The sequence below is a fragment of the Euprymna scolopes genome, chromosome 5 (genome assembly GCF_053919585.1).
Source record: "Euprymna scolopes isolate OS-2025 chromosome 5, ASM5391958v1, whole genome shotgun sequence".
NCBI lineage: Eukaryota > Metazoa > Mollusca > Cephalopoda > Sepiida > Sepiolidae > Euprymna > Euprymna scolopes.
In genome coordinates, this window is record NC_136486.1 from 61822407 (window position 1) to 61846755 (window position 24349).

A 24349-nucleotide genomic window follows, 5' to 3' on the forward strand; every position below is an offset into this window, starting at 1 on the left:
TATATATATATATATATATATATATAATTATATATATATATATATATATATATATATATTACCGTTTTTAATTTGCTTGGTTAAACAACTTTCGATTACCGTATCGTGTTAATGATCCGCTAATTTCATCGACTGCACAGATAAAAAGATTTATTTTAGTGAAAAAAAGATAAATTAGGAAGTGTACAAACCCGATTTAAAAAACGCAGCAATCAATTGTAAAGTCAATGGGAAGTGACAAGTTGCAATTAAAATATCAAACCCACTACAGATAGAAATAGAGAGAGGGGGAAGAGAAAGAAAAATGAAAGAGAAAGTAAATGGGTAAATAATTGAGATTGAAATAGAAGAAGAATTAAAGAAAGAAAAAAGAAATAAATAAAAATAAACAAGGATATAAACCGGCAAACACTTAATTAGTAGAGCGTCGGTTAATCATGATTAGGCAGTTATGGAGAGATGCAGGGAAAGTGAGAGTCCATGATCGTTGAAAACGTGTAATGGGGAGAATGACACGTTAGTTAGTATCCGGTTAGGGAAGGGCGGTATTTTGCAATTACGTACTCTCATATGAACTTAACATACGTCCCACTTGAAAAAGTTAATAGATGAATTAACAAAAAAACTAAGAAAAATAAGACAATAAATAAAAAAGATTAATAAACCGTTAACATTTTTACAAAAAAATATTTAAATCTAATAAATTCGTATATAGGTCGGTAAATAAATAATTAGATATATCGATTAATAATTAAATCATATATTAAATAAGTCTATAAATAGCGAGATTAATAAATTCATAAAAACGCAAACTATGAAGTAAAGTAATGTTTGTGAATATAGAATATAAAACCATGAACACATACATATAAGGATATAAATGTAAATAATAAAAAAAAACATAATTAAAAATATATAAGATAAACTGTCATGAGTAATTACATACATAAAAGATAGAAATGTAAAAAAATCAAGTATATGAATAAAGATCATTAATTAGGTAAAAGTAGCCAGATAGAGCTTAAGTAATACTCCTAATTATATGGTTAATTGAATATTTGGGAGTCTATGTGAGGTTGAACAGATATCGGAAGGGTCTGGAAGTTTTAAAGTTATATGAGTAAGGGTTAAGTCATAATGGTAAAGAAATCCTAGTAGTTCAGGTTAGTTTATACGTAGGAATGGAGTGGGGCGCATAAGATTCTGTTCTAGGAGGTGAGTATCTGGCTTATTATTTTAGTTTGAAGCCATCGAGTTTAGGGTAAAATTTATCAGAGATACTTGGGTTATATGTATCGTAATATATTATGAATATATGCACGCAGTCACAAATATATGTTCACACACATACACCCCTACACACATATAAACACACATATATTTATATATATATTTATTTATATATTTATATATATATATATATATAAGTATATACATATAAAGGGCATGAGTACGCCCATAAATACTCATATATAAATGGGCATACCAAGACAAGCATAAAAGAGTAAAAAATAATAAAAAAAAGTGTATGTATATGTAAGTTCTATACATAAACACAACAGAGAGGTGTAGACATGCACATATGTATATGCACACATATATGCCAGCTTTGGCAAATGTATAAAAAATGTATCGAGAAATGGAGAGAGAGGAGAGGGATATGGAGTATATGAAAGTTGGGTCTAGGGGTTTACCAAGCGAAACAACAGATATTTGACACATTGGAATTATATGATAGACAAATGGATTTAAATGTTAAGATTGATAGTATTGAATATATAAGTCATTTGGTTTGGTGGCAGATGATAATGTAGAGGGATTGATTGGGTTAGATGATTCGGATAATGTTTTTTTTTTTAAATCGTAATTTGTTATATAAGACAGATGGTTGTGCTTAGTGTAGAAGTTTGCAGATTAATTAGATGTTGTATGGGAAAATCTTTAGAATGGTGTAAATTTGCTAAGATGCTGGGGTTTATAGTTCCGACAATTTAGAGTAGTTACATTTGTTTTATTTAGCAATTTATCCCTGTCTTTAAAGTTGGTGATAAAAGTTTTTTTTTTTATTTAGATAAAAGAAACATGGAGAATTTAATGATTTGATGTACTAGCTTTTTAAGATTTCCAAGTTAATAGTCGGACTGAGGTTATTTCGAATTCGCTCTTGATAGTAGGTAGTAAATTATTTTTTTCGGGTGGTTAGGGCTAATATATGAGTATTTATGCACTGTAAATCTATTTTTAAAGAAGGCACTTGCCAGATAATGTAGATTTTTTTTCGTTTGGGGGTTTTATAACATTAATTGTAGCTTTACACGCCGCCTCAGTTTGTAGGCCTCGTTGCTTGATTGGATATTAGTGTTATTGTTATTTATATTTGTTACTAGCAGTTCAGATTGAGTTTGCTAGACCCCTATGTACTAGTCATACATTTACGTGTCTATGTATATATTAAAAAGTGTAAATATGTACGGTAATGAATTTCTCTATAATAAGCGTCCTTAACTACCATACAGGAAGCTGGTAGAGACCGCACAGGCAATTTTTTAAAACTTGACCTCAATTTTGCCCCCTTTAGCGTTTATTGTTTTGGGATAAAATATACTTATAAAGTCAGATCCGTGTCTTCTAAGTAATCTATATCTAAAATTTCAAGTGTTTGATTCAAAAATCGCGAAGGAGTTTGGTAGAGTTCTCAAAAGCCAACTCATTGAACTTTACTTTAACAGTAAACTCTCTGACTGAAAACCGGTTAAAAAGACTTTCCCAAATTCCCCTACACGTTATGCCAAATTGCGAGTGTGAAAACCAAATATTGACAGAGTTGTTTGGTAGGGAAATGTACACAGACATACACACAGACATACAGAAATACATTTTCAGTTTTATAGATATAGTAGCACTTAAACCCGGCGTTGGCCGGGTGTTTGGAGATGTATGTTGAGCAAAAAAAAAGAAGTTGTAGTAGAAAGGCAGGCTCGGACTCGTACTGCGAAGAAGGAAAAGAATTGGAAAAATAACGTGACGCCCTTGCTGTTTCGACCAACGCCAAACCGGAAGTGGCGTAGGTTATCATTAATGCAAGAAAATCGAACAGAGGGGATTACTTTCGACAATATCGGCGAAAAAAGCAAACTCTCTCTGTAGAAAATAGCCCAGTTTAAAGTGAAAAAATTAATGTTTTTAGCCAATTTTTAGATATGTGTCGTCTGATGCAAACATACATACATACATACATTTATATATTAGTAGCTCAAATTTTCTATCCGATTAAAAAGCTTGCCCTGAATACCCTTTATGTAAAATTTCAAATGTTTAGACTAGAAATAGTCTGAGTAATTTGGTAGAGAACGTAGAGGTCATTTTTTTATGTGACCCCTGTTATCACCCTTTAATATATAATGTGTTATGCTCAAATCAAGCTAGAAAGTTAGATCCATGTCCAAGGAACCTATATCTAAAATTGCAAGTGTTTAGACCACAAATTGGCGGAGGAGTTATGTAGAGGGCTCAAAAGTTCAAATCGTTGAATGTTGACAATTAACAGTCAAATTTCATTACATATATACCCACATACAGACACACACACACACACATATATATATATATATATATATATATATATATATATATATATATTCATGCACGCACACACACACACACACACACATTTATATATATATATATATATATATATATATATATATATATATATATATATATATATATATATATATATATATTACAATAAATGAGTGTTGGGTTAATCAATCATCATATTGAAAGATTACCAAACACAGTACACGGAAATATAGAAAACCCCATGGATTAAATGCGAAATATTTAATGTAGATTAATTGCCCTATACATAAAACACACACACACACACATATATATATATATAGATACATATATATATATATATATATATATATATATGTGTGTGTGTGTGTGTGTGTATGATAAATAAGTGGAATATGGAAAAGTGCTCAATAATGCTGAAGAGCGAAATTTGTTCTTATTACCGTTTTTAATCTGCTTAGGTACACGTGTTTCGATTTACGAATCGTGTTAGCAATCTGGGTGCTTCATCATACATCTACAGGTCAGTTCTTTCGCCAGATTTCTTGAATATTGTTACCACAGAAGCGGTTTTCCAACGGCCCGGAAAGCATGATTCATTAAGGCATTTGTTGTAGAGTTTGGAGAGAACTGGAGTTACTTCGGCTGAGCACTTTTTTAATAGCACAGCTGGGTTGAGATCAGGTCCACAAGCTTTTGAAGTGTCAAGATTTTTTATGATAGCATGTACCTGAGCAGGGGTGATTTTTAGATCGTCTAGCATGCTTTTTTATATAGAAAAAGAAAATAAACGTCACAGAAATGTTTATGAAATATTGAAGAGCCAAGAAAAAAAAAGTGTCCGCAAAGGGAAGTCACGCCGGGGGCGGTTGGGAGGGTCCAGTATGGATTTCGAGGCAAACCGGCTGGCAAGCATATAAGCTTTGTCGGTTGCTGAGCAAGCACCCCCGTGATTGTTGGTTAGTGGGGGAATTGTTGATTGCCCATTATTTACTACACTGTTGTAGATTTTCCAGAAGTCACGATTTCCTAATTTTTGTGCTTCGATGCGTTTTTTAGTGGTTTCAGTTAATTCTCTCTTGGCTGTCGCTATTTCTTTCTTAACGTTATTTCTAGCTTCTATGTACTTCTGTTTCTTTGAACTGGACTTATGTCGGTTAAATCTGCGGTATGCATGCTGCCTTTGAGCAGTATATATATATATATATATATATATATATATATATATATATATGTATAAGGAATGAAAAAATATACCAGCGGTGGTTGACTTATGTTTAAAGAAAAATAGAAAAAACCGAATGAAATTATTAAAAAATCAACGTTTCGTCCCTGTTTCAGAGGACATCTTCAGGATAATTGAAATAAAAATGTGATAAAAGAAAAAGTCATAGATCGTGCGAAAGAAAACAGTTTTTTAAAATCCAACCCATGTCGGGAAAGGACGAATATGTGTGCGTATGGGAAGGTTGTTTGATGTCTATATATACAACTTTTAAAATGCATTAAAATAAATATGTACATTTTTTTTTCTTTCCTCTGCGAAACTACTCATTTTCCTGAAACATTCAAAGAAAGAAAAAATAGGCTAGCCAGGATCCACCCTTATATCTTGCTCTTTGATTATTATTTTCCCTATGCTAGGGGTTAAATGGTAGAAGCCTTTTCTTTGCGTAATAGTATTAGTATTCAAAATTAGTGCTGATTCTAAAAGTCTTCTTTTAGCTCTATCTATCACGTATTTAATAATTGTCGCTTGATCTAAATTAAATGAGTGATCGTGTTCTGCACAATGGCAAAAGAGTGCATTTAGGGCGTTACCATTCCTTATATCTCTTCTGTGCTCGTTAAGTCTTAATTTCAATTTTCGTTGTGTTTCACCTATGTACGCTTGTTGACAGTTGTTACATGGGATGGAATATATACCGGCATCGGATGTGAGGGTTTTGGGAGAGTGCTTGGTAGTTTTTAATGTCTGTTTTATGGTTGAGGAAGTTGTTTGTATCAGGTGAAAACCAAGTCTATTAAGAGTGTCGTAGATTTTTGTATTTTTGGTGTGGGTGGGAATGAAAAGATGTCTGTTTAATAGTGAGGTATCTGTTTTATTTTTCTGTGTGTTTATGTTATAGTGTATTTTCGTAGCTTTTTTCTTTGCGTAAGAAATGAAATAGTATGGATACTGTAGTTTTCTTAAAACATTCGTAATATATTGAAATTCATCATTAAGATATTGGGGACTGCATATTCTAAAGGCACGTAAGAAAAAACCTATAACCATGCCCGTCTTTATTTTATCATTGTGGTGTGAGTAGTAATGAATATAGTCGTTTTTGTGTGTGGTCTTTCTATGTACTTTGAAACTCAGGTCGGTTTCTGATCTGATGAGGAATATGTCTAGAAAAGCTAGGGAGTGGTCTTGTTCGGATTCATGTGTAAAATTTATAGATGGTTCCACTGAATTTAATTTATTTCTAATTTGTTCTATTTGTGTGTTTTTAGGGAGAAAAATAAGAATGTCATCTATATATCTAAAATATGTGGAGTTTTTAGGAAGTCTGTGTTTAAAAGAGTTGGTTTCTAAGAATTCTAAGAATAAGCAGGCTAGTACACCACTAAGGGGGTTACCCATAGGGAGTCCAAATTTCTGTCTATAGTAAGAATTATTAAATTGAAAGTAGGTTCTATCAGTGATGAGTTTTATAATTTGTATTAGTGTATCTGAGGAAAAAGGTAGGTCGGCTTTAATTTTGATTAAGTGCTTGTGGAGTAGATTAAGGCATTTTTTGATTGGAATATTGGTGTACAGGGAAATTATGTCTAAACTATGCATGGTTTTATTTTGCATGTCCATATTTTTTATTCTATTTAGGAGGTCACCAGAGTTTTTGATATGTGAAGTGCTGATGGTACCCATTAGTGGAGTTAAAATTTGGGCAATAGCTCGTGCTAATTTATGAGTGACGCTTCCAATGTTTGATATTATAGGTCTCATAGGGACGTTCTCTTTATGTATTTTTGGGAGGCCGTATAATATAGGAATAGTGGGGTGGTATTCTATGTTATTTATCCATTTTTTATCATTTCCGATAAGTTTCTTTACGGATTTATTAAAAGTATCGAAATCTTTTTCTATTGATTTTAAATCTATCGGAGTGTATATATCTCCGTCTGCCAATAGTGTATGCATTTTCTTTAGATATAGGTCTTTATCTATTATAACTATACCACCTCCTTTATCGGCTTGTGAAATAATAATGTCTTTATTTTTTGTTAAAAGTTCTAAGGCATCAATGTATCTTTTTGGTAGTGCTAATTCTTGAGGTTGGGTAGTTGTTAAAGCTATTATCCCTTGTATGAAGCCTTTAGTAAAATCAGAGTCCTCTTGTCTATAATTTTTTAGGGTTGTGTTAGTGGTTATTTTCGAATGCTTGCCGGTAGCGAATTTAAGACCGAAACTGAGAGCTTCAGTTTCAATGTCCGAGAGTGGTTTAGAAGTAAGGTTTAGAATAAGGTCTGGACGTCCCAAAGTTTTCCATTTGCTGTTTTTTATCAATTTCGCAAGTTTGTTATTCAATTTAAAATTATGGCGTGTGTTAAATTTTTTGATAGATCTGTAAATGTTCTTAATTGATCTGGGTGTTTTCTTGTAATTTTGTTGATAATCAGCAATTAATATCCTGGCTTTCCGAAAAAGATGAGAGCTTTGGTGCTTTAAATATATTATAGATGACAAAAGATATTTCTCAATGTAATCCGGGAAAATATGGTCTGATGTTTTAAAAGATTTAGGTATGCATGCAGGTATGACTTTTTCTTCAATACATTTTTCCAGAAAAATTCTCCTGTTGTTGTGAGAATTTGCTGCGATTAAGATGCTCTTATATGTTCGCAGAGAAGATCGGTTTTCCATTTCGACAGAATGTATAAGGAATGAAAAAATATACCAGCGGTGGTTGACGTTATGTTTAAAGAAAAATAGAAAAAACCGAATGAAATTATTAAAAAATCAACGTTTCGTCCCTGTTTCAGAGGACATCTTCAGGATAATTGAAATAAAAATGTGATAAAAGAAAAAGTCATAGATCGTGCGAAAGAAAACAGTTTTTTAAAATCCAACCCATGTCGGGAAAGGACGAATATGTGTGCGTATGGGAAGGTTGTTTGATGTCTATATATACAACTTTTAAAATGCATTAAAATAAATATGTACATTTTTTTTTCTTTCCTCTGCGAAACTACTCATTTTCCTGAAACATTAAAAAAAAAAAAAAAAAAATAGGCTAGCCAGGATCCACCCTTATACCTTGCTCTTTGATTATTATTTTCCCTATGCTAGGGGTTAAATGGTAGAAGCCTTTTCTTTGCTGGTATATTTTTTCATTCCTTATACATTCTGTCGAAATGGAAAACCGATCTTCTCTGCGAACATATAAGAGCATCTTAATCGCAGCAAATTCTCACAACAACAGGAGAATTTTTCTGGAAAAATGTATTGAAGAAAAAGTCATACCTGCATGCATACCTAAATCTTTTAAAACATCAGACCATATTTTCCCGGATTACATTGAGAAATATCTTTTGTCATCTATAATATATTTAAAGCACCAAAGCTCTCATCTTTTTCGGAAAGCCAGGATATTAATTGCTGATTATCAACAAAATTACAAGAAAACACCCAGATCAATTAAGAACATTTACAGATCTATCAAAAAATTTAACACACGCCATAATTTTAAATTGAATAACAAACTTGCGAAATTGATAAAAAACAGCAAATGGAAAACTTTGGGACGTCCAGACCTTATTCTAAACCTTACTTCTAAACCACTCTCGGACATTGAAACTGAAGCTCTCAGTTTCGGTCTTAAATTCGCTACCGGCAAGCATTCGAAAATAACCACTAACACAACCCTAAAAAATTATAGACAAGAGGACTCTGATTTTACTAAAGGCTTCATACAAGGGATAATAGCTTTAACAACTACCCAACCTCAAGAATTAGCACTACCAAAAAGATACATTGATGCCTTAGAACTTTTAACAAAAAATAAAGACATTATTATTTCACAAGCCGATAAAGGAGGTGGTATGGTTATAATAGATAAAGACCTATATCTAAAGAAAATGCATACACTATTGGAAGACGGAGATATATACACTCCGATAGATTTAAAATCAATAGAAAAAGATTTCGATACTTTTAATAAATCCGTAAAGAAACTTATCGGAAATGATAAAAAATGGATAAATAACATAGAATACCACCCCACTATTCCTATATTATACGGCCTCCCAAAAATACATAAAGAGAACGTCCCTATGAGACCTATAATATCAAACATTGGAAGCGTCACCCATAAATTAGCACGAGCTATTGCCCAAATTTTAACTCCACTAATGGGCACCATCAGCACTTCACATATCAAAAACTCTGGTGACCTCCTAAATAGAATAAAAAATATGGACATGCAAAATAAAACCATGCATAGTTTAGACATAATTTCCCTGTACACCAATATTCCAATCAAAAAATGCCTTAATCTACTCCACAAGCACTTAATCAAAATTTTAAGAAAACTACAGTATCCATCCTATTTCATTTCTTACGCAAAGAAAAAAGCTACGAAAATACACTATAACATAAACACACAGAAAAATAAAACAGATACCTCACTATTAAACAGACATCTTTTCATTCCCACCCACACCAAAAATACAAAAATCTACGACACTCTTAATAGACTTGGTTTTCACCTGATACAAACAACTTCCTCAACCATAAAACAGACATTAAAAACTACCAAGCACTCTCCCAAAACCCTTACATCCGATGCCGGTATATATTCCATCCCATGTAACAACTGTCAACAAGCGTACATAGGTGAAACACAACGAAAATTGAAATTAAGACTTAAGAAGAGATATAAGGAATGGTAACGCCCTAAATGCACTCTTTTGCCATTGTGCAGAACACGATCACTCATTTAATTTAGATCAAGCGAAAATTATTAAATACGTGATAGATAGAGCTAAAAGAAGACTTTTAGAATCAGCACTAATTTTGAATACTAATACTATTACGCAAAGAAAAGGCTTCTACCATTTAACCCCTAGCATAGGGAAAATAAAAATCAAAGAGCAAGGTATAAGGGTGGATCCTGGCTAGCCTATTTTTTTTTTTCTTTGAATGTTTCAGGAAAATGAGTAGTTTCGCAGAGGAAAGAAAAAAAAATGTACATATTTATTTTAATGCATTTTAAAAGTTGTATATATAGACATCAAACAACCTTCCCATACGCACACATATTCGTCCTTTCCCGACATGGGTTGGATTTTAAAAAACTGTTTTCTTTCGCACGATCTATGACTTTTTCTTTTATCACATTTTTATTTCAATTATCCTGAAGATGTCCTCTGAAACAGGGACGAAACGTTGATTTTTTAATAATTTCATTCGGTTTTTTCTATTTTTCTTTAAACATATATATATATATATATATATATATATATATATATATATATATATATATCATGGCATGTGTATTATTTATTTTTTGTGTCACGCTTACATCCGAATGACTGACGTCTAATTATTATGAACTTTAATTTCTTGTAATTAAATATTTTAACATGAACTTTCTCGATGTGTTGGTTTCAGTATCGATTAAAGCTAATCCATCCAAGTCATAGGGATATATTTTTAATTTTCAAATCACAACTTTTAGTATATAAAAATCGCTAAAACATTAACTCGATAATAATATACGCTTTATCTGCAAGAATTATATTACAATATTTAAGCGTACATTGCGAAAGAGCTACACCGCACGCCCCCGCAAGATTTGATAAATATTGTTGGCAGTTTTAACAAAAGGGCTACAACAATATCATAGAATCTCATTTCACACTGAATTTCTACAGAATGCTATCAATATATTATTTATGAATATCTTATTGGGCACAATACATAGTAATACTTATTTAAAAGTTAAACATGGCGGTGCCCTAGCAGCGAGGATCGAAACGAAAACCTTTACTTTATCATTAACTCACTTGTTTAACGTTGATACCTGAGCTATGAGAAAATGTTTGTTGCAAAGCTAAAAGTTAAATCATTAACCAATAGCTATTACTTTACGCATGCATATTTGTAATGCTGTCGTTCTACCTTCGTTTGGCAAATTCAATTTCCTTTTTATGTTCACGCTTTTTCACCAATTTACCCCGGATAAAATCTAAATATAAAGTTAAGCATTGGTTCACATACATTTATATAAATGTTCATGTCTTTAGACCAAACAGAAGTTTGTGGGCATTTTTCAAAACAAATCCGTATACGCATAGATAAATATATAAAAAAACATGTGTTCGTGTTTACTATAACTATTTTATGCAAATATTAGGCAAGTATAAATCATGTAGAATACATGTATGATTATAATTTCACTCAATACTATATTAAAAATGATCACCCATGAAAAAAAACAGAAAAAACGAATAGGGAATTTATTAAAATTACTATTTAAAGCAATATGCAATTTAGTCTAAACTGATCACTGTGATGTCTACGATTGTAGTTAGTAGCAATAAAAATACATGCTTTTTTATATAGAAAAAGAAAATAAACGTAACAGAAATGTTTATGAAATATTGAAGAGCAAAGAAAAAAAAGTGTCCTTTTTCCTATACCACCAGTAAACTGTTACATCTTGTCGTGTACTGACAGAGAAAACAGAAATAAATAATATTATTCTTTCTCACGTGCATATGAAGCTTTGGAAACTTTATTTCATTAATGAATTTATTATTACCTGAAGACTCACAATGAGTAAACACTATGTCTGTGATTTAAGTCCGTGCAAACGCGAATTTCCCGGATAGGAAATTATGTAGTTCTATTGATGTAAAAGAAGATTTTTTTCAGTATAATCTAAATATACGAAGGTTAAAATGCGTACTTCTTTCTAAACTACCTGAATCCTTTTCTCGACCGTATTATAAGACCAGTAAGTTGTTCAGACTGTTGTTCCTCGGAAGTTCTCTAAATCCAACGTCGGCTTTGCGACATTTCGGTGTTTACACTTGTGTTTACTGCGTGAGTTTTTCAAATATTTTTTCACTGTTATTCTGCAACAATGATGTTATAAAACTTATGACCCTGTATAATGGGTCACAAAAAATGAACAAAAAAACATATCACGGGAATAGAGGAAAAATATATGTACAAGAATATACAAATGATAGAACCATCGTCCAGCTGGCGAACAACCTTGGTTAGTTCATCGGACATACACTTCCGCCTTACGGATTAGTTTTTCCATATTAATTATATTTATTATTATTATTATTTTAATTGTTTTTTTAATATTTTTTTTATTCCGCATGTAATTATTAATTGATTAGTCCGAGACGATTAATAGGGAGGTTTCATATATTTTCCGTTAAATCTGTATCATATGCGACCCAACCAGGTAGGATGCTGAACAATTGAATCAATAATCCGCGATTAGGGAGCTAAATTAGAGTTTGTATTATGCGAGCAATCTCAGATAAAAACAGGCGACCTTGTTGGGCCCAAATTGCCGGTTTGATATGAAAAAGGCATGAAGGAAAAATAACTACTCGAAAATTAATAATAATATTTTATTACGACGGAAATCCTTGCGTGGGTTGATTAGTAATGTTTTGTTGTCTATTTTTCAGATTTAGGTATGTGAAGGAAATTGTGTCGGCAAATCATGTAATTAATATGCACAAGATATTTGACCAATTAGCCAATCAGGGCGGTGCAGAGGATTATCAAATAAAGAGAGATTGGTTGGATTAGAGACCCAACACTCATAAAACCCCATCGGTTATTTTCCAATTCACTGTGCGATTAATAATAAAAAGAGAAAACACGACTCGTTTGACTCACAGTTTGATCACACTGCTAGTTAAGGAAAAAGAAATCGCATATACTTTACCCTTTTCTTCTCTTCATAAAAATAATATTTCCTTTGTATTCAGAATTTATTTGATAATTAACCCTGACAAAAAAAAAAAAAAAAAAAAACGATAATTACGTCTGGAGTGAATTATTTGTTGCGACGTAATTCGTGTCTTCTCCTCAGGTGAATTATACAAAATTGAAGTAATTTCTATCTGCTGACAGCAAACAATTGAAGTTTTTTTTTTAGTCTGCGAACAAGTGTTTGCACAATAAATGCAGGAATCTCACACCAACACCGTCACTGTAAAATCGACCGAGACCACTCTATTGAGTTACCGTACGTGTTCTAGTCAGAGCTACCTAGAACTCCACTTATACATCGGTGATCATTACGGTGTCGATCGTTTTATACCATATATATATATATATATATATATATATATATATAGAGAGAGAGAGAGAGAAAGAGAGAGAGAGCGAGAGAGAGAAAGAAAGAGAGACTTGTATGTAATATACTGAGTTCGTGTAATTCAGTAAATTTTCATATATCAATGAGTTTTAAGTCAAGAGAGTTAACTTAAGGAGTAAGCTACAAAATTATCATATTTCATAATTGAGCAAAAAATGGTGTTGATGGCAACAAAAAATGTATTTCGTTTTACGTTACAATTGTTTCCATACCCAGTCTACAATTTCTAACATTATATCGTTTGAAAATTTAAAAAAAACAGCATTTCTTCAGATTTTATGAATAAAAAACACTTTCATTCAGTAGAGCATGTTTTAAAAGCATTAATTTGTACTATATAATAATATGAATTAAATCCGAGCTGAATTTTACATTCAATTTCAAATATTTTTATGTTAATTTTTAGTTATAAAAGTACGCGTTGAAAGTTGATAAGTTTCAAATGAAATATACCTTCATTTTTAAATTTGTGAAATATTTTGTGTAACAATGCCAATGCCTTTCAAAATGCTTCCTAACTTGCAAATCAAAAATATTGCTAAAGAATATAGTAAAATTGTAACGCTTTTTATTTTCTCATTATTGTGCCATGGAATTGAATTATTGAAACCAATTCTAACAGAAGAATAAAGCAGGTGAAAATAACTAATATCTATGAACTCACCTAAACAGTACAACAATGTTAAATTCTCTCGACACATGTTCAGTATTGTATCCACAAAAAATGATTTTTCTGTACGTGACATTTTTTATGCCTAGTTTTATAGTTATAATTGAATTTACTTTTTATCCGGAGGGCAATTTATAAATAACGTGGAAATTACTAGATTTCCCTCTAGAGATCGTAAGAAACGGATAATAGACGATTTATTTTTCATCCGACCAATCAATTGGATTTCCTCCGAAATATATTAGAGTCGAATAGAAAACGGGCAAATATGAGAAATCCTTAGAAGACTGCCCTCGTTATTTTTAATTGTAACTATGAATTTAATTGTAACTATGAATTGTATATATCATAAAGGCAGTGTGTGGTGTACATCTTAGGAATAACCGAGCGATTGGGAAGTGATCATATGAAAGAAATAGATGAAAAAAATGTTTACGCATAAAATTATACATTCGTATATTAATTTGTGATTAAATGAATAGTCATATATATATATATATATATATATATATATATATATATATATATATATGTAAATAATATTCAGATTCGTACAATGCAACAAATTGAAAAAAAATAGTTGAAGAATGGAATGGATTTTGACATACACATTAATAACAGAGCCACAATTGAGCCACAGTTTTGTCAGGATAAAGCCGTAATTTATTAACGAAATATACAATAACCCTGTTTTGTTGAATATTATCGTTTATTATTTATGCATATATATGTGTATGTATATATATATAAATATATATATATATATATGTACTGATACATATGTATATGTATCGATAAATTTATATATATGTATACGTTATATATACAAATTTTATGTATGTATATATATATATATATATATATATATATATATATATATATATATATATGCATAGAGAAATAAAATGGATCAAACCGAGTTATGTGTTCATCAACATTTCGTCTTTGTTTCGAGACGTCCTCGATATATATATATATATATATATATATATATATATATATATATATATATATATATATATATATATATATGTGTGTGTGTGTGTGTGTGTGTGTGTGGGTGGGTGTGTGTGTGTGTGGGTGGGTGTGTGTGTGTGTGTATCGGGGAAACTCTAAAGTTTTTGAAATTAAGCAACAAAGGACGGAACATATTTTACATCGTCATAATAAAATTGATCCCATCGGAATACGAGAGGATAAAACAGTGTTCAGCTTATGAAATAACGTTTAGTAAGAACTTATATACGCACGCATGTGCTGGTTTTAGAAGACCCGACGTTGCCCAGAATTCGAAACTCCGAAATCCTAACGATCATTCAATAGAATGATCATTACGATTTTGAATTTTTCATAACGCTTATGTTCCCATATTATTTTCATCGGTTCTTCTATTCAACATATCCTATTATCCTTTTACTAAAGTCATCTGAAGAACTGTAATGTTGAAAACACTCCTTAAATTGTGACTTCGTATGCACAATTATTATACAACTCTTGTACCCAAGCAAAAAGATGAGCGATGTCCATAACTTGGTAGAATGCCAGTAGCTACCAACCGGAAACAGGAAGGGAAGCCGGACTCGTTTTCCAAATATATATTTCGCACTGAACCATATATTGTTACTAAACTCTGCACTAATCACCAATGAAATATCGCTGAATACAAGGAAGTCTTACTTAACTCAGACAAAACAATATGAGAAGCATAGACACTTCGACAAACATTGGATTCCCTTAATATATATGAAAATATTCTAAATGAATAATACCGATAAATAATGTTGCAAAACTCACAGGAATCACAATCATATTTTTCTATACGCCTTTTTATACGTCAACTGGTATTCGGGAGATGTCATTACCATCAACGATGAAATCAAATAAAATATTTAAATGCGTTTTTTTTTTAACTTTTAATGTAATTTTTTAATTTTATTCTCCGTATTTAGAAAGTTGATATTATTATGTTCTAAATAGCAGAGTGTTCTTTTTGCATACAACCTATTGGGTTAGGATTTGTGCGGTGTTATTAAGACTTAAAAATTCTTTTATATTACTTTAATTTTATTACCATATGCGAATAGCCAATCTCCTTGTCTGGAAGTTTCCCGATAACGTGTATCTATTCAAAGCATTTACTGCTCTATAATTATTGTTTAATGTATAAAAGAAAACACGTACGGCGCTGATGTAAACATTGTGTTGAATATAGAAAATTTACCGATAAATTTAATAGAGGAAAATAGGGGAAATGACTGATGAGTATGTATATAAAACAGTGGGGAGTCACATATTATATAATTAAACCATGGGGACTTTATCGTTTAACAGATGACCGTAGCACGGCAGTTTTTCGTGTGATCATATAGATCATTTTACACATCATTCTCGTATTGCATAGACAAACCAACCAACATGAGTGTTTGCGCATGTGTCTGGTCAATTAAAAATCCATTGTCTTCAGCAAGCTGAAAATTCTAATATCATTTTGCTAGGTAGATACAAAAGAATAATGCAAGGGGAGTAATTCTTTAACGATTGGCAAAGTTGCCTCCCCTTGTCCGAGTCTTAGACTTTAAATTCTCGCGAGTTCTGGCGAGACCAACGACAGGAAGTACAGAATGGAGGGGGAAAAAGGTGACTTTCAAAATGGAGAAATGAGCATCATTCCGGTTCGTTCCAGTTATCGTACTTGGACTTGTAATCTTTCCTGTATTATGCTTGAATTGTCATTACGTGTGTGTGTGGTCATAATAATCGTATATCGCCATGTAATAGAGAGTGATGTACTTATTTGTTCATAATAATTCCATTCTTTCATCATATGCTGCAAACATACCCAAGTAAAGGCTGGACACCTTGCTGTAAGATATTTTGTTATATCGATCCTAACACATCCCAGTATAAAACACATTTTAAGGTTGGTTGCAAATTATTTTAGGTTGTTACCTAAAGTATTATAGAGAGAAAAATGCGGGCGGCAAATGAATGTCCACACTTGATTTTTTTAATAAACTGCAAAGTTAAGCTAAATCTTATATATCTATTTGAACAAACTATACCTCATTTGATCCGCCGTTTATTCTTCTATAATTTCACTTGTTCATATTTTATTTTTAATTGAAATATTCTAGTGTTCACGTCACTTTAAAAAATATCTTCAAATTTAGAAGGCAGAAAGAAAGACCGCACAAAAGATAATTGTTATTGAAATGTAATATTAGGACATTAATTCAACAAAAATGCAACATATAAGACAATGAACTAGTAAATATTTAGTACCATAGCCCTTATGCAATTTGACAGCTTGCAATATTTTGTGAATTCCTTGAATAAGACTGAAACAATACTCCGTGGAAAAGCCATCCCAATTTTCCTCAATTTTTCTCGAAAGTTCTTCTAAATTTGAAATTTTACCATTGCGTATATGTTGCTTGATGTAATGTCATAGGTTTTCGATAGTACTGAAGTCTGTAGATTGTGCAGGCCAATCCAAACACAGAATATCATGCTCTTCCATGAACCTCTTGACAGTGTGGGTTGTGTGAAAACGAGCATTATCCTGCATGATGATCGTATTATCATTCAAATTCCCTCCAAGTAGGGTAGAAAATGCTTGGTCGAATTAATTCGGCATTGCAAGCGAACTAAACGCCCTAGAACATTGGTACTAATAATGCCACACACCAATACCGAACATCCATCAGCTTGCAGCGTTCAAACTGGGCCGACGAACGTACTGCCTATCATCATTGTCTAACCCATTGAGCTTGTTTCGTTGCTAAAACATACTTTTGACCGATATGAAGAGTCATGCTCTTCCGTGCATCTGATGAACTCGAACACGGCGCTTTCTATTCTTTACAGCCATCATGGGATTGCGTCTTAAAACATATCCTCGCAAAATAAATTCTTAACTCTATTCTTGACACTAGAAAAATATCGTATTTAACAAGATTGCATTGTTGTTGGATTTAGAGAGCCGTTTACAATCTGCTTCTTAGGCGGCGGATCTTGATAGTATTGTCTTCCCAGTTAGAATAACTCTAGTACGACCAAATTTAGCGGCATCACAAACACTGCCGGTGTTTTGGTGCTTTTGCACATTCTTTCGTACCGTTTTCTCATCACATTTTAATCTCGATTGGATAAACCAGAAAAATTGAGATTGAAGAGCTCCTCACGAGCACTAAAAGTAAGTCATGGCATAGGTTACGCTGTATAACCCAGGACAACAACAATTACGATAAGAGATTCTTTGTTGCCTGTTCATGGATATTTTAAACTGATTTAGGGGCGATCATTTAAACTGGTTTTAAGCGAATTTGTTGTTGCGGACACTTTTTCCTCCTCAATTTGAATTTATTTTTTAAAGTAACGTGCATACGAGAATATTTCAATTAAAAGAAAAATATGCACAGGTAAAATTATAGAAGAATAAAAGACGAATCAAATAAGGTATAGTTTGTTTAAATGTTACATGATAAGGGATGCCCCCTTTTCATGTAAGTATAAAAATAGAGAGATTAGTTAAAATGAAAACGAAATAGCAATAGACGAAATTCGAACCTCGTAATTTAGGTTTAGAAATAGATTACGTGTGAGAATTAAAAAAATGTAAAACAAACGTTTGTTTAGAATAGAGATAAAATATTTCAAGAAAAGAATGTGAACTATCAAGTTTGTTATGAAATTTTAAATTGAAAGAATGCAGCTTATAAGATAATGTTTTTAACATATTGGAAAAATAGGTTACTGAGTATAGGTTAAAATTCCTTTTGTAGAAATAGGAAAAGTTTTGGACACGCATGTCCAGAACACGTGAAAGAAGGCACATGTTTTAACATGTGTATGACGTCACGGAAAATAGAAAGTTCTAGATAGAAAAAAACGTTAGAGAAAAAGAAGTCAGTCAGTGAGAAACTCAGAGAGAGAGAGAGAGAGAGTCTGAACGTCTAGAAGCGAGACGATCCCTTTGAAACAAAATGTGAAGCTTTGAATTCTTGATGATGGAAATCACGGCCGGTCGTTAGAAGAATAAACTCATCTGTATTCTCGTAGAACGTCGTCTTGTGTTTGTGATTCCTACAAAAAGGTCAATTAAATTGTATTATATGTCTGTGTTATAAAATGTCGTTTCATACAAGAACATCTCCCTCTCTAAGTCTCTCCCTTACAACATCTCATCTCACTTAAGATTCGTATCTTTAATAATAAGAACTCACGTAACATACGCACAAGTGGTACCTTCGTCTAATAATAATAATAATAAGAAGAAGAATATAACATAAACAGTTACATTAAGTTTAGCTTAAATTTGCAGTTTTTGAAAAAATTACAAGTGCGAACTTTTTTCTTGTCGGCACTGTATATATATTGCACTCGCTCACACTACTGCGTTGATATTTGCTCTCTATCGCCCCCACAACAATGGGGTTACTATCTTTAAAACTTATCTGAAAAAATTGGCCGCGTACGCTTTACTCATACTTCGGCTAATATTCACATCTGTGGAGACTTTAACATTCACAATTTGGACTGGCTAACCCACCCAAACAAAACAGATGATGCAGGGAGGTTTTGTCACGATTTCTCCATTCCGTATGATTTAACTCAGATGGTTCAGGAACCCACCGATGTACTCGGCACTAACAGCCAGTATGCAAGTCTCCTAGACTTTTTACTCACAACTTGCATTGAGCTATATTTATCTTCTCTTCTCACTCCACTGGAATCTTGCGACAACTCGGTTGTATCAGTTAAGTTAAAAACGAAATGTGGTAAGTTCTCAGATGTACCTCGTTATTGTACGGTATATCGATAAACTATGGCTGACTGGGATAGCTTCAGTACATTTACATTAGATCTACCTCTGCGTTCACTGTTTTAGAAGGATGCTTCCTTTGTAGTATCAGACCTGATGGAATGATGAATTGTAGGTATATACTGCTTTGTTCCCTCGAACAAATTCCAGCAAAAACCTAACAGCCAACTGTGTTTCTCTCCAGAATGTGCTGTTGCCATTGCACACAGGAATAACTTACTCCATTGCTTCCAACGTAATAGATGTACTGAGAATAAAGCCGTTTTCAGGACTGTCAGCAACCACTTTCAGAGAGTAATAAAGAACGCAGAAAAACAGTATGCTCAGTCCGTGAATCCAAAGACGCTAAGCAGGGGCTTTATTCCCACCAGTTTTGGAAAATAGCGAACAGGTCCCTGAACAGAAGATGTGGTCTATCCCAACAATCATCAATCCACCTCAGGTAATCTCCTCAGCATTAGACAATGCCAAACTCTTTGCCAAGAGGTTTGTAGCTAATTTTGCCCAATGCGACAAAATCCACCAACCCCCAGTATTGCCTCCTGATGTAGAAATATATGTGTGTGATATTGCCAAGCTAATGAAAAAACTTGATTACTGTAAGGCAACTGGCCCTGATAACATTACTATTATAGTGTTCAAAAAGATTCAAGTAGAACATGCTCCTATACTTACAAAAACTGTTTAAGTGTTGTCTTATGTATTATTGATTGCCAACATCCTAGAAAACCTCGTCAGTATTCCCTGTATTTAAGAAATCAGGTTATCGTTCACCCCCCTCTCAATGGAGACCAATAAGTCTCCTGTGCGTCATGAGTAAGTTACTTGAATCTTTATAAATTATAGTTCCGTTCTACTAGATCTACAACAGATCTACATCAGATGGGCATAAGGTTATGTCTCATGGGATAAGCGAATCTCTGTACGGGCGCTTCTTTTCTAGGGCATTTGTTCTTGACATATCAAAGGCCTTTATTAGAATATTACATAAAGGTCTACGGCACAAGATCTCCAGTTACAGTATATCTGTAAATGTCTTCTTAATTATTAAATCATTTCTCTACTTGATAGGTTAATAGAAGTTGAGGTTGATTGACAGAAATCGAACGCTCACGGTATTAATGCTGGACTCCCTCAGGAGTCCACCCTGGACACAACAATTTTCCTAATCTACGCTAATATTCTTCCAACTCATATCCTTAGATCATTCGCAGACATTTATGCTGACGGCATTACCATCTATGGCAGTACACCAACGACTGTAAACGGCCAAGTTTTCTCTGATTACCTCTCCTTTGGTCTTGAACATATGGACCAATGGGGAAAGAGGTGAAACTAAATGCATCTAAAATAAAGCTTCTTGTTTTTTACATCATCCATGTTCTGATCCCCATCTGGCATTAATTGTAATGGGTGTCTCTAGTCTTGTGGAGGCTTCCTGTTTAGACAAGCTCCCGGGCTTGACCATATCTCCTGATCTGAAAGGGAACACGTACATCAAATCTGTTGCCATGGTCGCTGGGAAATTAGTTGTGTCCTTCTACGGATCTAGTAGATATTTCACTGCTAATTCAATTCACTATCTATATAAGAGCCAGGTACGTCCAAGAATCGAGTACTGTTGCCACATCTGAGCTAAAGTACTCCATCCAATAGATTTAGCGAAAACACATATGAAAACTGATTTAGAAGAAAATAATCTAAAGCTATGTTGCATAAACACATAGAGAGTTCTTTATAAGTTCATTAAATTGGCTTTCATGCAAAGTTTCTTATTCTTATTCATGAAAATAATTTCTGTGAAAAAATTATGTCTATCAGAATTAGGAATATAGTTGAAAATTATAGTAGATTCATAAAGCCTATAGTATGAACGCTTTCAATAAGACTGAGTAAAAGTTATTGTTTATTTATCTCCTCTGTTGAAATTTAATAGCAGGCAAATGGAGCGCTTTGAAAAAGCAATCTGATAAGAGTAAAGTTTTGCTTTCCAATCATACTTCAGCATCAACCGTCAATATTTACTCATTGAAACCTTTAAGACGATTACTAATGGACTACTTCTTTCCTGGAAGGACGATAATTGTTAAAAGTGTACATTGTTTCAACAGAACCACGACTGAGCCGAATTACATCGACGGCAATGCCTAATATGGTGCAAATAATTATAAAATAGCGTGTGAGGGACTTAAAATTATGAATAAAAGTGGCGGTATTTCGGATTTTTATGAATTCAAAAATGAGTAACTACGAACCAAATATAAAACAAATACACAATCTTCAATATTAATGTACTTAAAAGATGACAGGCCATTTTTTCTAAGATGACAGGTCAGTTTTTTTAAGATGACAGGTAATTTTTTAAAAGATGACAGGTCATTTTCCCCCTCATAAAATATGACTCCATGTTTCCTGCTTTCATGACAAACATAACCAGCAGAAATTTAAATGCAATATTAACAGATATACCACGGTTTAATTCCTTACAATCAGCATTTGGATACGATCTGCACAAGTAGACGCTAAAATATAAGTAGTAAAATACCTTATTTAGTGTAAAAATAAAAATAAAATACAAACTAAAAATACATTTTTCGTCGAATGCCATTCAAATATAAAGATTAACGAGACAGATATATTGACAGTTGCAAAGATGCGGATACAAAATAGAAGGAAATAAATAAATGTTTTATTACTGAAGAGAATTAATTGTTTTTTTTTTACTTTTATGGTGTAACAAAGAAGGCATGATCGTGTAAAAGGATTATATAACAAGAACTTTTGTACGGCGGACTTGAAATCAACCACGTTAGAGTGATCTGTCACTTTGCTGTCCGATGTAATGTCTACACCATTCTAGTACAGGAAATAAACGTTGGTCATTAAATTTGTATTTATCTTCAAATAGATATGGCAAGTAAAAACACCTGTTGACGGTGCTAATAGCTGGAAGGGTGTTTCTCATAAATACTTTCCGTGGGGAAATACAAATTGGCAAGGTCAGGTTTGAGTGATATTAGATTAGAAGAGAATTCTCTTGTTAGCCGAAGGGAGGAAATATTTGGCGAAGTTCTACACATTTGAAATGATCATGTAGAAAATATCTGATACTCCAAATCACAATAGATTTTGAGGACGAAGAAAAAAAAATAAAATGCTTTGCAGTCCTTCTGGGAAGAGGAGTAGCTAATAGTTTACAAAGAGAGCATCCGAGATAAGTTTTCAATTTTCCTCAACCTTAAAAACATGTATATCTAGTTAAAAATTATGTGATCACTAATAACGATTCATATTTATAAAGACTAAACTAAGTGGGGTGTTTCACAGTAAGATGCTTCTTTACATAAAATTTAAACGTCTGCATTATACTACATTCAGCAATAGATAATATTCTAAACTAAAGCATTTCGAGGAAAGGAGGGTTTCCGGCATCAAAGATTCTTTAGTGAAGGACTTTCATTTGCTTTTAGTCGTGTTTGTCGGTGTAAAGTCTCTGAATCAGCAGTGGTTGGACTTGTTTATGTTGCGAGCGTATAGATATCATAATAAGTTTTGTACCCTGTCCGAATAAGAGAGCCGACGGCTTGGTACATTACACAAGATGTAGCTATACATTTCGACGCATAGGGGACTGATTACTAATAGAGATGCTGGATGATCTATATGTGTGAGACGTTAATAGCCCGGTACAAGGAGGCCGTATCTACAATGTATTTTTATCATTTGCTTGTGAATGTAAACCCAAGGTAATAAAATGTTGCACTTACAGTCATTGTCAGATCAACCATGACACTTAATTGTTTTAAAAGTTTTAATTCTTTGTAATAGAGCATTTTCCTATCAGTTTTAAATACAGCCACTTATTTTATCCCATTCATACTATTGATAAGTCCTCATGTTCAGTAGATTCAGTCAGTCACTTTGATATGTGAATATTCTATCTACTTGTTTGTCATAAAACTATCGTAAATATATCAGCAGATATACATACTTCACTCGATTGCATCAGTTATTTTGTTTACAAATATAAATACAGTCTAAACTTATTAATGTGATGTTGTTCATAAAACATTTTACAACCTTATCCTAGCTTTGATATATTTGATTGGACAATATATTTTTTTTCTAATAATATCGTATGATGTATCTTTCTCGCATGTTGTTATTTCAAACGTTAACTGCTTTGGTAAATCCATGTTCTGAATTTTCACTAACTGTTAAGCAAGAATCTTCCACGGAAAGTAGAATTAATTCTATTACATCCACATATTTAGGGACCTATCTGAGGATTGCATCATTGCACGGTGCATTCTAAAGAGATAGAATGATCAAACGGTTTTCAAATCAACTCGAGTAATAGACTGAATATACGTTTTGCTAATACAATCAATAGCGAGATGGCGTTTTAAGAATTCAACAAGACGAGGAGCGCTCAGAATGTAACAGCAAAGAGATCAAACGTGTGATGATGCAATTGGAAATCTCAGTGTCATATATGCGAAAGTAAAAAAAAAAATATTTTTCCGTCTCTCTATATATAAAGAAAGAAAGAAAGAGAGAAAGAGAAAGAGAGAGAAAATGTGAGTGAGAAAAACATTAGTGATGGGACGATTCAAATATTTTTCTCGATAACTGACACCGATAAAATTACCGATTCCGATAGTATTACCTATTTAGATTATTTATAAATCTCTAAATATTTGAATACAGAGTTCTTATATATTTCAGCTGACCGTAAAACACCTTTTAAACGTGCTGATATTTTCTCAAGCGTAAAAATACGCTTGCATGGTATGATGTAGTGGTTTATTTTTTGTAGTAGTTAAGAAACTATACATACTTATCATTTTGTTATTATTATGACCAGCAGTG

The 24349-nt window shown here is 32.6% G+C and overlaps 1 protein-coding gene across 6 annotated transcripts in view; it reads right to left on the reverse strand.

Annotated features, from left to right (window-relative positions):
• The window catches only part of LOC145276816 (putative G-protein coupled receptor 139), a 715998-nt gene that overhangs the window by 664851 nt on the left and 26798 nt on the right, over positions 1-24349 (reverse strand). The window contains exon 2 of one of the 6 annotated variants that reach the window (XM_080128153.1): positions 12549-12611. The exons of the other annotated variants lie outside the window; for them this stretch is intronic. The gene's annotated coding sequence lies outside the window, so the exon portion shown is untranslated. The remainder of the gene's footprint in view (positions 1-12548; positions 12612-24349) is intronic. 6 annotated transcript variants of the gene reach the window in all.